Source organism: Coregonus lavaretus (assembly GCF_964263955.1).
Source record: "Coregonus lavaretus genome assembly, chromosome: 6".
Classification (NCBI taxonomy): Eukaryota; Metazoa; Chordata; class Actinopteri; order Salmoniformes; family Salmonidae; genus Coregonus; species Coregonus lavaretus.
Window position 1 is genome coordinate 63943362 of NC_139993.1, and position 15834 is coordinate 63959195.

Sequence of the window (15834 nt, forward strand, 5' to 3'; positions counted from 1 at the left end):
AAAAATACTGTCGGCTGCAACTGTGATGAAGCTGGTTAACACAGTGTACTGTAAGTGTATATTTAGCATTTAGTGAAATTTATTTTTGCTGTGATATGAAAGTAAAGGGCTTTATGTTTCTCGTTTGAGAATCGAGTCACGTTTCGATGGAGTTTTGGCAGCCAGAGCCAGTCAACCTCTGAAAAAACTAACATAGAACATCCTTGGACCTTAAGGAGTAACAGCAGGCTCCTTAAGAGTACATCTTGGACTAGGGTAAGCCTAACCGCATAGGGCCCTGGTCAAAAGTAGTGCACTACATATGGAATAAGGGTGCCATTTGGGACTTGGGCCTTGGGGCCCCTGTGTTCAGTGAAGCAGGGGAGCGTGTGGCAGCATGTGTTCAGCCCAGCACAAAGGGAAACGCTAGGCTGTAAGCGGCGGGCCATTGTTCCTTCAACCTGTCTTTCATTACCCTTTTAGCTCACTGGGCCGCTGTGACCCTCTCCCCTCTGTCCCTCCCTCCCTCACTGGGCCGCTGTGACCCTCTCCCCTCTGTCCCTCCCTCACTGGGCCGCTGTGACCCTCTCCCCTCTGTCCCTCCCTCACTGGGCCGCTGTGACCCTCTCCCCTTCGTCCCTCCCTCACTGGGCCGCTGTGACCCTCTCCCCTCTGTCCCTCCCTCCCTCACTGGGCCACTGTGACCCTCTCCCCTCTGTCCCTCCCTCCCTCACTGGGCCGCTGTGACCCTCTCCCCTCTGTCCCTCCCTCACTGGGCCGCTGTGACCCTCTCCCCTCTGTCTCTCCCTCACTGGGCCGCTGTGACCCTCTCCCCTCTGTCTCTCCCTCACTGGCCGCTGTGACCCTCTCCCCTCTGTCTCTCCCTCACTGGCCGCTGTGACCCTCTCCCCTCTGTCTCTCCCTCACTGGGCCGCTGTGACCCTCTCCCCTCTGTCCCTCCCTCCCTCACTGGGCCGCTGTGACCCTCTCCCCTCTGTCCCTCCCTCACTGGGCCGCTGTGACCCTCTCCCCTCTGTCCCTCCCTCACTGGGCCGCTGTGACCCTCTCCCCTCTGTCCCTCCCTCCCTCACTGGGCCGCTGTGACCCTCTCCCCTCTGTCCCTCCCTCACTGGGCCGCTGTGACCCTCTCCCCTCTGTCCCTCCCTCCCTCACTGGGCCGCTGTGACCCTCTCCCCTCTGTCCCTCCCTCCCTCACTGGGCCGCTGTGACCCTCTCCCCTCTGTCCCTCCCTCCCTCACTGGGCCGCTGTGACCCTCTCCCCTCTGTCCCTCCCTCACTGGGCCGCTGTGACCCTCTCCCCTCTGTCCCTCCCTCCCTCACTGGGCCGCTGTGACCCTCTCCCCTCTGTCCCTCCTTCCCTCACTGGGCCGCTGTGACCCTCTCCCCTCTGTCCCTCCCTCCCTCACTGGGCCGCTGTGACCCTCTCCCCTCTGTCCCTCCCTCACTGGGCCGCTGTGACCCTCTCCCCTCTGTCCCTCCCTCACTGGGCCGCTGTGACCCTCTCCCCTCCGTCCCTCCCTCACTGGGCCACTGTGACCCTCTCCCCTCTGTCCCTCCCTCACTGGGCTGCTGTGACCCTCTCCCCTCCCTCCCTCCCTCACTGGGCCGCTGTGACCCTCTCCCCTCTGTCCCTCCCTCACTGGGCCGCTGTGACCCTCTCCCCTCTGTCCCTCCCTCCCTCACTGGGCCGCTGTGACCCTCTCCCCTCTGTCCCTCCCTCCCTCACTGGGCCACTGTGACCCTCTCCCCTCTGTCCCTCCCTCCCTCACTGGGCCGCTGTGACCCTCTCCCCTCTGTCCCTCCCTCACTGGGCCGCTGTGACCCTCTCCCCTCTGTCCCTCCCTCACTGGGCCACTGTGACCCTCTCCCCTCTGTCCCTCCCTCCCTCACTGGGCCGCTGTGACCCTCTCCCCTCTGTCCCTCCCTCCCTCACTGGGCCGCTGTGACCCTCTCCCCTCTGTCCCTCCCTCACTGGGCCGCTGTGACCCTCTCCCCTCTGTCCCTCCCTCCATCACTGGGCCGCTGTGACCCTCTCCCCTCTGTCCCTCCCTCCATCACTGGGCCGCTGTGACCCTCTCCCCTCTGTCCCTCCCTCACTGGGCCGCTGTGACCCTCTCCCCTCTGTCTCTCCCTCACTGGGCCGCTGTGACCCTCTCCCCTCTGTCTCTCCCTCACTGGGCCGCTGTGACCCTCTCCCCTCTGTCTCTCCCTCACTGGGCCGCTGTGACCCTCTCCCCTCTGTCCCTCCCTCCATCACTGGGCCGCTGTGACCCTCTCCCCTCTGTCCCTCCCTCCCTCACTGGGCCGCTGTGACCCTCTCCCCTCTGTCCCTCCCTCCCTCACTGGGCCGCTGTGACCCTCTCCCCTCTGTCCCTCCCTCCCTCACTGGGCCGCTGTGACCCTCTCCCCTCTGTCCCTCCCTCCCTCACTGGGCCGCTGTGACCCTCTCCCCTCTGTCCCTCCCTCACTGGGCCGCTGTGACCCTCTCCCCTCTGTCCCTCCCTCACTGGGCCGCTGTGACCCTCTCCCCTCTGTCCCTCCCTCACTGGGCCTCTGTGACCCTCTCCCCTCTGTCCCTCCCTCACTGGGCCGCTGTGACCCTCTCCCCTCTGTCCCTCCCTCCCTCACTGGGCCGCTGTGACCCTCTCCCCTCTGTCCCTCCCTCCCTCACTGGGCCGCTGTGACCCTCTCCCCTCTGTCCCTCCCTCCCTCACTGGGCCGCTGTGACCCTCTCCCCTCTGTCCCTCCCTCACTGGGCCGCTGTGACCCTCTCCCCTCTGTCCCTCCCTCACTGGGCCGCTGTGACCCTCTCCCCTCTGTCCCTCCCTCCCTCACTGGGCCGCTGTGACCCTCTCCCCTCTGTCCCTCCCTCCCTCCCTGGGCCGCTGTGACCCTCTCCCCTCCGTCCCTCCCTCCCTCACTGGGCCACTGTGACCCTCTCCCCTCTGTCCCTCCCTCACTGGGCCGCTGTGACCCTCTCCCCTCTGTCCCTCCCTCACTGGGCCGCTGTGACCCTCTCCCCTCTGTCCCTCCCTCCCTCACTGGGCCGCTGTGACCCTCTCCCCTCTGTCCCTCCCTCCCTCACTGGGCCGCTGTGACCCTCTCCCCTCTGTCTCTCCCTCACTGGGCCGCTGTGACCCTCTCCCTTCCCTCCCTCCCTCCCTCCCTATGCCCTGCCTGTTGGCCAGCTGGCTGCCCCCATGGTGTCACTTTCCCCTGGGCTCCTGGCTGGGAGAAGGCTCGGTGTGTGTGTGTTTGTGTGTGTGTGTGTGTGATCAAGTGTGCCTATGTGTGTATTCAAGTGTGTGTGTGTGTGTGTGTGTGTGTGTGTGTGTGTGTGTGTGTGTGTGTGAGAGCAGGCTAGGTTGTCGTGATCGGGGGAGAGCTAGCCTACCTGTGCAGCACCACAGCCACCCGGCAGAGCCAGAAAGACACCTGACGACAGAGACCAGCCAGAGAGAGACTACCGTAGGCCAGGCGACAGGAGTGGGCCACCCGGCAGAGCCAGAAAGACACCTGACGACAGAGACCAGCCAGAGAGAGACTACCGTAGGCCAGGCGACAGGAGTGGGCCACCCGGCAGAGCCAGAAAGACACCTGACGACAGAGACCAGCCAGAGAGAGACTACCGTAGGCCAGGCGACAGGCGTGGGCCAACTGTCAGAGCCAGAGTAGGAGATAGACTAGCCATCAGCCAGGTGTGGATGTATGATGGTTCTGCACCGGGTGATCCAGGCAGCCCGGGCAGGCGATCTCTCAGCCCTGAGGAAGCTCTCCTCCTCTGGGTGCCTCACGGTCTCAGCCTCCATCACAGACGCCCAGGGGGCCGGCCCGGTGCACCACGCCGCGCGATGCGGCCGCTTGGAATGCCTGCGCTACCTGGTGGTGGAGGTGGGGCTGGCGGCCGATGCCCGGGCCCTGAACAGAGCCACACCCGCCCACGACGCTGCCGCCACTGGCCACGCCCGGGAACTGCAGTGGCTGGTGAACCAAGGGGGCTGCAACATAGAGGTGAGTCTGGTTGAGACACTGAGGGTGGACCAGAGAGTTACAACATAGAGGTGAGCCTGGTTGAGACACTGAGGGGACTGGAGAGTTACATCATAGAGGTGAGCCTGGTTGAGACACTGAGGGTGGACCAGAGAGTTACATCATAGAGGTGAGCCTGGTTGAGACACTGAGGGGACTGGAGAGAGGTGGAGAAAAGTGGGTGTAGTTGTTGCCCTCATACAAGAATGTAAAGTCCCATGGCGTCTAGCCAGCAGCCATGTATCAGGACAAGGATTACACGGAGCAGCGTAAAGACCAGTTTAGATGAGTCCATGGTACCTGGACTTCCCAGGGGTCTTGTCTCGTTCTCTGCACATGTTGTGCCTCATGAATGTGATGCTTAACCATCAGACTGTACTGCATGGAAACGCTAACCCAAAGTCACATGGCTTCTGACCGGTGGGGTTCTTAATGACCGTGCTCCTAGAATAGAGGGTTACGGTGGGGTTCTTAATGACCGTGCTCCTAAAATAGAGGGTTACGTTGGGGTTCTTAATGACCGTGCTCCTAGAATAGAGGGTTACGTTGGGGTTCTTAATGACCGTGCTCCTAGAATAGAGGGTTACGTTGGGGTTCTTAATGACCGTGCTCCTAGAATAGAGGGTTACGTTGGGGTTCTTAATGACCGTGCTCCTAGAATAGAGGGTTACGTTGGGGTTCTTAATGACCGTGCTCCTAAAATAGAGGGTTACGTTGGGGTTCTTAATGACCGTGCTCCTAAAATAGAGGGTTACGTTGGGGTTCTTAATGACCGTGCTCCTAAAATAGAGGGTTACGTTGGGGTTCTTAATGACCGTGCTCCTAGAATAGAGGGTTACGTTGGGGTTCTTAATGACCGTGCTCCTAGAATAGAGGGTTACGTTGGGGTTCTTAATGACCGTGCTCCTAGAATAGAGGGTTACGTTGGGGTTCTTAATGACCGTGCTCCTAGAATAGAGGGTTACGTTGGGGTTCTTAATGACCGTGCTCCTAGAATAGAGGGTTACGTTGTGTCAGTTGGCGTTCCAGATGACTGGTCACTATCTGGTGTGTCAGTTGGCGTTCCAGACGACTGGTCACTATCTGGTGTGTCAGTTGGCGTTCCAGACGACTGGTCACTATCTGGTGTGTCAGTTGGCGTTCCAGACGACTGGTCACTATCTGGTGTGTCAGTTGGCGTTCCAGACGACTGGTCACTATCTGGTGTGTCAGTTGGCGTTCCAGATGATTGGTCACTATCTGGTGTGTCAGTTGGCGTTCCAGACGACTGGTCACTATCTGGTGTGTCAGTTGGCGTTCCAGACGACTGGTCACTATCTGGTGTGTCAGTTGGCGTTCCAGACGACTGGTCACTATCTGGTGTGTCAGTTGGCGTTCCAGACGACTGGTCACTATCTGGTGTGTCAGTTGGCGTTCCAGACGACTGGTCACTATCTGGTGTGTCAGTTGGCGTTCCAGATGATTGGTCACTATCTGGTGTGTCAGTTGGCGTTCCAGATGACTGGTCACTATCTGGTGTGTCAGTTGGCGTTCCAGATGATTGGTCACTATCTGGTGTGTCAGTTGGCGTTCCAGATGACTGGTCACTATCTGGTGTGTCAGTTGGCGTTCCAGATGATTGGTCACTATCTGGTGTGTCAGTTGGCGTTCCAGATGACTGGTCACTATCTGGTGTGTCAGTTGGCGTTCCAGATGATTGGTCACTATCTGGTGTGTCAGTTGGCGATCCAGATGACTGGTCACTATCTGGTGTGTCAGTTGGCGTTCCAGATGACTGGTCACTATCTGGTGTGTCAGTTGGCGTTCCAGATGATTGGTCACTATCTGGTGTGTCAGTTGGCGTTCCAGATGACTGGTCACTATCTGGTGTGTCAGTTGGCGTTCCAGATGATTGGTCACTATCTGGTGTGTCAGTTGGCGTTCCAGATGACTGGTCACTATCTGGTGTGTCAGTTGGCGTTCCAGATGACTGGTCACTATCTGGTGTGTCAGTTGGCGTTCCAGATGATTGGTCACTATCTGGTGTGTCAGTTGGCGTTCCAGATGACTGGTCACTATCTGGTGTGTCAGTTGGCATTCCAGATGACTGGTCACTATCTGATGTGTCAGTTGGCGTTCCAGATGACTGGTCACTATCTGGTGTGTCAGTTGGCGTTCCAGATGACTGGTCACTATCTGGTGTGGCGTTACTTTGTTGTCCAGTAGTATTATCTCTCTCTCTCTCCTCCCCCTTTCTCTCTTCTCTCCTCCCCCTTCTCTCTTCTCTCTCTCCTCCCCTTTTCTCTCTCTTCTCTCCTCCCCCTTCTCTCTTCTCTCTCTCTCCTCCCCCTTTCTCTCTTCTCTCTCTCTCCTCCCCCTTTCTCTCTTCTCTCTCTCTCCTCCCCTTTCTCTCTTCTCTCTCTCTCCTCCCCCTTTCTCTCTTCTCTCTCCTCCCCCTTTCTCTCTTCTCTCTCTCTCTCCTCCCCCTTTCTCTCCTCTCTCTCTCTCCTCCCCCTTTCTCTCTTCTCTCTCTCTCCTCCCCTTTCTCTCTTCTCTCTGTCTCCTCCCCCTTTCTCTCTCTCTCTCCTCCCCCTTTCTCTCCTCTCTCTCTCCTCCCCCTTTCTCTCTTCTCTCTCTCTCCTCCCCCTTTCTCTCTCTTTCTCCTCCCCATTTCTCTCTTCTCTCTCTCTCCTCCCCCTTTCTCTCTTCTCTCCTCCCCCTTCTCTCTTTTCTCTCTCCTCCCCCTTCTCTCTTTTCTCTCTCTCCTCCCCCTTTCTCTCTTCTCTCTCTCTCCTCCCCCTTTCTCTCTTCTCTCTCTCTCCTCCCCCTTTCTCTCTTCTCTCTCTCCTCCCCCTTCTCTCTTCTCTCTCTCTCCTCCCCCTTCTCTCTTCTCTCTCTCTCCTCAGCCTTTCTCTCTTCTCTCTCTCTCCTCCCCCTTTCTCTCTTCTCTCTCTCCTCCCCCTTCTCTCTTCTCTCTCTCTCCTCCCCCTTCTCTCTTCTCTCTCTCTCCTCAGCCTTTCTCTCTTCTCTCTCTCTCCTCCCCTTTTCCCTCTTCTCTCCTCCCCCTTCTCTCTTTTCTCTCTCTCCTCCCCCTTTCGCTCTTCTCTCTCTCCCCCTTTCTCTCTTCTCTCTCTCCTCCCCCTTCTCTCTTCTCTCTCTCTCCTCCTCCTTTCTCTCTTCTCTCTCTCTCTCCTCCCCCTTTCTCTCATCTCTCTCTCTCTCCTCCCCCTTTCTCTCTTCTCTCTCTTTCCTCCCCCTTTCTTTCTTCTCTCTCTCTCCTCCCCCTTTCTCTCTTCTCTCTCTCTCTCCTCCCCCTTTTTCTCTTCTCTCTCTCCTCCCCCTTTCTCTCTTCTCTCTCCTCCCCCTTTCTCTCTCTCTCTCCTCTCCCTTTTTCTCTTCTCTCTCTCCTCCCCCTTTCTCTCTTCTCTCTCTCTCTCCTCCCCCTTTTTCTCTTCTCTCTCTCCTCCCCCTTTCTCTCTTCTCTCTCTCCTCCCCCTTTCTCTCTTCTCTCTCTCTCCTCCCCCTTTCTCTCTTCTCTCTCTCTCCTCCCCTTTCTCTCTTCTCTCTCTCCTCCCCCTTTCTCTCTTCTCTCTCTCTCTCCTCCCCCTTTCTCTCTTCTCTCTCTCTCCTCCCCCTTTCTCTCTTCTCTCTCTCTCCTCCCCTTTCTCTCTTCTCTCTCTCCTCCCCCTTTCTCTCTTCCCCCTCTCTCCCGTCTCGCTCTCCCTCCCTCCCTCTCCCTGCTAAAAATCTTTTCGTTAACAGTAGTGTGTAAGTCAACCCCGCCTCATAGGTTCTATTTCAGTTCTTTCTCACCCTAACGCAAACCGGCCCGTCTCAACATCACCGACCTCTTGATCTCATTTAAATACAGCTGCTCCAAGTTAAAGAACACGTTCAGAGTCCCTTGTTATTGTTCAGACAAAGTGATAACATTATTCTTGGTTGGTGGTCTCTCCCATAGAGGGGACCTGTATTGCTCCAGCCTATTGTGCTTCACAACGGGAGGTGAAAAGGGCAAGAAGATGTTTAAATCATTCATTAACATTCCCTTACATGATTGAAGATGTATTAATCTGATTATGCTGTCCTCAACTGGGTGGGAGTAAGTGATCTGTAAGCTTTAGGTTTGATAGATGTTCATATGCCAATAGGGGTGTTCAGACAGTTGACCCCTAGGATTATGTTCTTGTGATGATGTCATAATATGATTGGCTTCTTGGATGGATTTTCATAACATGTCTTGTGCTCTGTGTTGATACAGTAGAACCATTATGAATAGATCTCTGGGTCTGTTTTGTTTTCTAGCCGTAATATATTACAGTATGCAGACATATCTATGGTTGTGTGTGTAAATGTGCAAGGTAAATCAATCCTTAAAATAATTTGGTAACACTGTACTTAAAACCTGCAGGTATAATGCATTATGATGCCGTTATAACACATTCATAAGACTGTCATGATAATGTATGTCTTCTAATCATCTCATCCTGACTTAATCCAAGCTATTGATTTGTGTCTCTCTCTCTGGTTGTTTGTAGGACCAGGATGCAGCCGGGGCGACAGCGCTCCATCTCGCAGCCCGGTTCGGACGGGTAGAGGTCGTCCATTGGCTGCTGTTGGTTGGGGGCGTGGCCGAGGAGACGACAGACTGTGGGGCAGTCCCCGCCCATTACGCTGCTGCCAAGGGAGACCTTACCTGTCTGAAACTACTGGTCCACCAAGCACCTGGGTAGGACCAAAGATGAACAACATGTATGGATAGGACTGCTGCCTCTACACGTCTATCCAGTCAATGTGTTGGATGGTTGATTGTTGTCACTGCTTGTCTTACAGTGGTCATAGTGGAGAATATAGTCCTCATTGTCCTACAGTGGTCATAGTGGAGAATATAGTCCTCATTGTCCTACAGTGGTCATAGTGGAGAATATAGTCCTCATTGTCATAGTGGAGAATATAGTCCTCATTGTCCTAGTGGTCATAGTGGAGAATATAGTCCTCATTGTCCTAGTGGTCATAGTGGAGAATATAGTCCTCATTGTCCTAGTGGTCATAGTGGAGAATATAGTCCTCATTGTCCTACAGTGGTCATAGTGGAGAATATAGTCCTCATTGTCATAGTGGAGAATATAGTCCTCATTGTCCTAGTGGTCATAGTGGAGAATATAGTCCTCATTGTCCTAGTGGTCATAGTGGAGAATATAGTCCTCATTGTCCTAGTGGTCATAGTGGAGAATATAGTCCTCATTGTCCTACAGTGGTCATAGTGGAGAATATAGTCCTCATTGTCTTACAGTGGTCATAGTTGAGAATATAGTCCTCATTGTCCTACAGTGGTCATAGTGGAGAATATAGTCCTCATTGTCCTACAGTGGTCATAGTGGAGAATATAGTCCTCATTGTCCTAGTGGTCATAGTGGAGAATATAGTCCTCATTGTCCTAGTGGTCATAGTGGAGAATATAGTCCTCATTGTCCCACAGTGGTCATAGTGGAGAATATAGTCCTCATTGTCCTAGTGGTCATAGTGGAGAATATAGTCCTCATTGTCCTAGTGGTCATAGTGGAGAATATAGTCCTCATTGTCCTACAGTGGTCATAGTGGAGAATATAGTCCTCATTGTCCTACAGTGGTCATAATGGAGAATATAGTCCTCATTGTCCTACAGTGGTCATAGTGGAGAATATAGTCCTCATTGTCCTACAGTGGTCATAGTGGAGAATATAGTCCTCATTGTCCCACAGTGGTCATAGTGGAGAATATAGTCCTCATTGTCCTACAGTGGTCATAGTGGAGAATATAGTCCTCATTGTCCTACAGTGGTCATAGTGGAGAATATAGTCCTCATTGTCCCACAGTGGTCATAGTGGAGAATATAGTCCTCATTGTCCTAGTGGTCATAGTGGAGAATATAGTCCTCATTGTCCTACAGTGGTCATAGTGGAGAATATAGTCCTCATTGTCCTACAGTGGTCATAGTGGAGAATATAGTCCTCATTGTCCTACAGTGGTCATAGTGGAGAATATAGTCCTCATTGTCCTACAGTGGTCATAGTGGAGAATATAGTCCTCATTGTCCTAGTGGTCATAGTGGAGAATATAGTCCTCATTGTCCTACAGTGGTCATAGTGGAGAATATAGTCCTCATTGTCCTACAGTGGTCATAGTGGAGAATATAGTCCTCATTGTCCTAGTGGTCATAGTGGAGAATATAGTCCTCATTGTCCTAGTGGTCATAGTGGAGAATATAGTCCTCATTGTCCTAGTGGTGGTCATAGTGGAGAATATAGTCCTCATTGTCCTACAGTGGTCATAGTGGAGAATATAGTCCTCATTGTCCTACAGTGGTCATAGTGGAGAATATAGTCCTCATTGTCCTACAGTGGTCATAGTGGAGAATATAGTCCTCATTGTCCTACAGTGGTCATAGTGGAGAATATAGTCCTCATTGTCCCACAGTGGTCATAGTGGAGAATATAGTCCTCATTGTCCTACAGTGGTCATAGTGGAGAATATAGTCCTCATTGTCCTACAGTGGTCATAGTGGAGAATATAGTCCTCATTGTCCCACAGTGGTCATAGTGGAGAATATAGTCCTCATTGTCCTAGTTGTCATAGTGGAGAATATAGTCCTCATTGTCCTACAGTGGTCATAGTGGAGAATATAGTCCTCATTGTCCTACAGTGGTCATAGTGGAGAATATAGTCCTCATTGTCCTACAGTGGTCATAGTGGAGAATATAGTCCTCATTGTCCTACAGTGGTCATAGTGGAGAGTATAGTCCTCATTGTCCTACAGTGGTCATAGTGGAGAATATAGTCCTCATTGTCCTACAGTGGTCATAGTGGAGAATATAGTCCTCATTGTCCTACAGTGGTCATAGTGGAGAATATAGTCCTCATTGTCCTACAGTGGTCATAGTGGAGAGTATAGTCCTCATTGTCCTACAGTGGTCATAGTGGAGAATATAGTCCTCATTGTCCTACAGTGGTCATAGTGGAGAATATAGTCCTCATTGTCCTACAGTGGTCATAGTGTATTTGTTGATTGAACAGGAAGTAGTGGTGGTAAGACATGATGAACCCTAACCTTAAGTTGACCCAGAGAGGTAACCACAGGGTATCCCATGACTCCTCTCACTCTGCCCCGCTGACATGTGATCGCCAGGGCATGGGACACACACACGACCCATCCAGGTCAGCCACCTCGAAACCCCACAGAGATTCACACACGATGGGTGATGGCACCATGGCAACCATGCCACTCTACTTTGTTTCATTCAGGGGGTTAGGTTAGGTTAGAGCCAGGTTAGGGTAGGTTAAGGCCAGGTCAGGTTAGGTTAGGTTAAGGCCAGTTTAGGTTAGGTTAAGGCCAAGTTAGGGCCAGGTTAGGTTAGGTTAACGTTAGGTTAGGGTTAGGTTAAGGTCAGGTTAGGTTAAGGTTAGGTTAAGGTTAAGGTTAGGTTAAGGCCAGGTCAGGTTAAGGCCAGGTCAGGTTAGGTTAAGGCCAGGTTAGGTTAAAGTTAAGGTTAGGTTAAGGCCAGGTCAGGTTAGGTTAAGGCCAGGCTAGGTTAAGGCCAGGTTAGGTTAAGGCCAGGTTAGGTTAAAGTTAAGGTTAGGTTAAGGCCAGGTTAGGTTAAGGCCAGGTCAGGCCAGGTTAGGTTAAGGCCAGGTTAGGTTAAGGCCAAGTTAGGGCCAGGTTAGGTTAAGGCTAGGTCAAGTTAGGTTAAGGCCAGGTCAGGTTAAGTTAAGGCCAGGTCAGGTTAGGTTAGGTTAAGGCCAGGTTAGGGCCAGGTTAGGTTAAGGTTAGGTTAGGTTAGGTTGAGGCCAAGTTAGGGCCAGGTTAGGTTAGGTTAGGGCCAGGTTAGGTTAAGGCCAGGTTAGGTTAAGGCCAGTTTAGGATAGGTTAGGTTAAGGCCAGGTCAGGTTAGGTTAAGGCCAGGTTAGGTTAGGTTAGGTTAAGGCCAGGTTAGGGTTAACCTGGCCGTAACCTAGCCTGGCCTTAACCTATCCTAACCTGGCCTTAACCTAACCTGGCCCTAACCTATCCTAACCTGGCCTTAACCTAACCTAACCTGGCCTTAACCTAACCTATCCTAAACTGGCCTTAACCTAACCTGGCCCTAACCTAACCTAACCTGACCTTTTAACCTAATGTTAACATTACTGTATAACTGTAGTTGTATAAAGTATTATCTGCCACTAACATTACTGTATAACTGTAGTTTTATAATGTATTATCTGCCCACTAACATTACTGTGTAACTGGAGTTGTATAATGTACATTCTGGTGTCATCTTTACGATGCCTCCCTGTGTGTTTCTTCCACCAGGTGTGTGAACCGTCAGACCGGAATCGGTGCCACCCCTCTGTACCTGGCGTGTCAGGAGGGCCACCTGCATGTAGTGGAGTACCTGGTGAAGGACTGCGGGTCGGACGTACACCTCAGGGCCCACGATGGCATGACCGGCCTGCACGCTGCTGCACACATGGGTCACCATGCCCTGGTGGTCTGGCTGGTAAGTGGACTGCATGCCAATATGCTGTAGAACAGTGTTTCCTCAAACCTCTCCTTGAGTACCCCCCCAGCCAGTTGTCATGTCTGAATCACATGTCCTAGGTAAGCCCAGATTCATGTCTGGATCACATGTCCGAGGTAAGCCCAGATTCATGTCTGAATCACATGTCCGAGGTAAGCCCAGATTCATGTCTGAATCACATGTCCGAGGTAAGCCCAGATTCATGTCTGAATCACATGTCCGAGGTAAGCCCAGATTCATGTCTGAATCACATGTCCGAGGTAAGCCCAGATTCATGTCTGAATCACATGTCCGAGGTAAGCCCAGATTCATGTCTGAATCACGTGTCCGAGGTAAGCCCAGATTCATGTCTGAATCACATGTCCGAGGTAAGCCCAGATTCATGTCTGAATCACATGTCCGAGGTAAGCCCAGATTCATGTCTGAATCACATGTCCGAGGTAAGCCCAGATTCATGTCTGAATCACATGTCCGAGGTAAGCCCAGATTCATGTCTGAATCACATGTCCGAGGTAAGCCCAGATTCATGTCTGAATCACATGTCTGAGGTAAGCCCAGATTCATGTCTGAATCACATGTCCGAGGTAAGCCCAGATTCATGTCTGAATCACATGTCCGAGGTAAGCCCAGATTCATGTCTGAATCACATGTCCGAGGTAAGCCCAGATTCATGTCTGAATCACATGTCCGAGGTAAGCCCAGATTCATGTCTGAATCACAGGTCCGAGGTAAGCCCAGATTCATGTCTGAATCACATGTCCGAGGTAAGCCCAGATTAATGTCTGAATCACATGTCCGAGGTAAGCCCAGATTCATGTCTGAATCACATGTCATAGGTAAGCCCAGATTCATGTCTGAATCACATGTCATAGGTAAGCCCAGATTCATGTCTGAATCACATGTCCGAGGTAAGCCCAGATTCATGTCTGAATCACATGTCCGAGGTAAGCCCAGATTCATGTCTGAATCACATGTCATAGGTAAGCCCAGATTCATGTCTGAATCACATGTCCTAGGTAAGCCCAGATTCATGTCTGAATCACATGTCCTAGGTAAGCCCAGATTCATGTCTGAATCACATGTCCGAGGTAAGCCCAGATTCATGTCTGAATCACATGTCATAGGTAAGCCCAGATTCATGTCTGAATCACATGTCCTAGGTAAGCCCAGATTCATGTCTGAATCACATGTCCGAGGTAAGCCCAGATTCATGTCTGAATCACATGTCCTAGGTAAGCCCAGATTCATGTCTGAATCACATGTCCGAGGTAAGCCCAGATTCATGTCTGAATCACATGTCATAGGTAAGCCCAGATTCATGTCTGAATCACATGTCATAGGTAAGCCCAGATTCATGTCTGAATCACATGTCCTAGGTAAGCCCAGATTCATGTCTGAATCACATGTCCTAGGTAAGCCCAGATTCATGTCTGAATCACATGTCCGAGGTAAGCCCAGATTCATGTCTGAATCACATGTCCTAGGTAAGCCCAGATTCATGTCTGAATCACATGTCCTAGGTAAGCCCAGATTCATGTCTGAATCACATGTCCGAGGTAAGCCCAGATTCATGTCTGAATCACATGTCCTAGGTAAGCCCAGATTCATGTCTGAATCACATGTCCGAGGTAAGCCCAGATTCATGTCTGAATCACATGTCCTAGGTAAGCCCAGATTCATGTCTGAATCACATGTCCTAGGTAAGCCCAGATTCATGTCTGAATCACATGTCCTAGGTAAGCCCAGATTCATGTCTGAATCACATGTCCAAGGTAAGCCCAGATTCATGTCTGAATCACATGTCCGAGGTAAGCCCAGATTCATGTCTGAATCACATGTCCGAGGTAAGCCCAGATTCATGTCTGAATCACATGTCCAAGGTAAGCCCAGGTAATCCTCTTGTTGTGGATTTGGACACTAGCACTCCTGTGTTACATACACTAAAGTATAGTTTATCTGGAACAAGATGTTTTATTTTTATTTTATTTTTTAGGGGGTAGATCAGCTTTAATAGTGCAGATAGATTGTAGATTCCATCAATGTAATTGTCTGCATCATTTCCAATCCCCCATATATTTTTTTGTAAATATATATACAGTGCCTTCGGAAAGTATTCAGACCCCTTGACTTTTCCCACATTTTGTTACGTTTACAGCCTTATTCTAAAATGGATTAAATATTTTTTTTCCCTCAGCAATCTACACACAATACCCCATAATGACAAAGCAAAAACGGTTAAAAAATAAATAAAAAACAGAACTACCTTATTTACATAAGTATTTAGACCCAAAATTGAGCTCAGGTTTATCCTGTTTCCATTGATCATCCTTGAGATGTTTCTACAAGGGAAAAAAGTATTTGATCCCCTGCTGATTTTGTACGTTTGCCCACTGACAAAGAAATGATCAGTCTATAATTTTAATGGTAGGTTTATTTGAACAGTGAGAGACAGAATAACAACAAAAAAATCCAGAAAAACGCATGTCAAAAATGTTATAAATTGATTTGCATTTTAAAGAGGGAAATAAGTATTTGACCCCTCTGCAAAACATGACTTAGTACTTGGTGGCAAAACCCTTGTTGGCAATCACAGAGGTCAGACATTTCTTGAAGTTGGCCACCAGGTTTGCACACATCTCAGGAGGGATATTTTCCCACTCCTCTTTGCAGATCTTCTCCAAGTAATTAAGGTTTCGAGGCTGACGTTTGGCAACATGAACCTTCAGCTCCCTCCACAGATTTTCAATGGGATTAAGGTCTGGAGACTGGCTAGGCCACTCCAGGACCTTAATGTGCTTCTTCTTGAGCCACTCCTTTGTTGCCTTGGCCGTGCGTTTTGGGTCATTGTCATGCTGGAATACCCATCCACGACCCTTTTTCAATGACCTGCTGAGGGAAGGAGGTTCTCACCCAAGATTTGACGGTACATGGCCCCGTCCATCGTCCCTTTGATGCGGTGAAGTTGTCCTGTCCCCTTAGCAGAAAAACACCCCCAACGCATAATGTTTCCACCTCCATGTTTGATGGTGGGGATGGTGTTCTTGGGGTCAAAGGCAGCATTCCTCCTCCTCCAAACACGGCAAGTTGAGTTGATGCCAAAGAGCTCCATTTTGGTCTCATCTTACCACAACACTTTCACCCAGTTCTCCTCTGAATCATTCAGATGTTCATTGGCAAACTTCAGACGGGCCTGTATATGTGCTTTCTTGAGCAGGGGGACCTTGCGGGCGCTGCAGGATTTCAGTCCTTCGTGGCGTAGTGTGTTACCAATTGTTTTCTTGGTGACTAT

At 51.2% G+C, this 15834-nt stretch overlaps 1 pseudogene across 1 annotated transcript in view; it reads left to right on the forward strand.

Annotated features, from left to right (window-relative positions):
• Positions 1-3708: 3708 nt before the first annotated feature.
• Positions 3709-15834, forward strand: part of LOC311130710 (espin-like protein) — a 44015-nt pseudogene continuing 31889 nt past the window's right edge. Inside the window, exons 1-3 of the transcript in view lie at positions 3709-4011; positions 8547-8737; positions 12338-12524. The product of the transcript in view is annotated as an espin-like protein (transcript). The remainder of the gene's footprint in view (positions 4012-8546; positions 8738-12337; positions 12525-15834) is intronic.